Source organism: Etheostoma spectabile, chromosome 3, assembly GCF_008692095.1.
Source record: "Etheostoma spectabile isolate EspeVRDwgs_2016 chromosome 3, UIUC_Espe_1.0, whole genome shotgun sequence".
Classification (NCBI taxonomy): domain Eukaryota; kingdom Metazoa; phylum Chordata; class Actinopteri; order Perciformes; family Percidae; genus Etheostoma; species Etheostoma spectabile.
Window position 1 is genome coordinate 13521649 of NC_045735.1, and position 336 is coordinate 13521984.

Below are 336 nucleotides of genomic sequence, written 5' to 3' on the forward strand. Positions count from 1 at the left end.
GTGCTAGTCGGTGCTAGTTAGCGTCTGTTAGCTCACAGGGCTATAGGGCATGAGTAACATTTTTCCTCTAGGTCGCACCAGTCCACCTAATGTCCTCGCATCCGCTGCAATGTTGTTTATATGGATAGGGTTTAATTTTGCGTTACATGACCCATTTCCTCTGTAAAGCCGTGCCTGTGTTGAATCTCTCCTCTTACTCTCCGCGCGGCCCCGCCACAAAGCGGCCGCCGGTCCACACTTCTGACATTTGTCTAAAGTTTTATTTGTAATTAAAACAGCTGTATATTGTTAAGCATCTGAGGTAAACCTGTATTTGTACCAGTGTTTCCGCTGGTA

General features: G+C 46.4%; 1 protein-coding gene and 1 long non-coding RNA gene across 14 annotated transcripts in view; one reads left to right on the top strand and one right to left on the bottom strand.

The window, feature by feature from the left end:
- Window positions 1-336, bottom strand: part of trip12 (thyroid hormone receptor interactor 12) — a 45554-nt gene that overhangs the window by 23683 nt on the left and 21535 nt on the right. The gene's annotated exons all lie outside the window — the stretch shown is intronic.
- LOC116686958 (uncharacterized) overlaps window positions 1-336 on the top strand; it is an 8876-nt gene that overhangs the window by 8335 nt on the left and 205 nt on the right. The gene's annotated exons all lie outside the window — the stretch shown is intronic.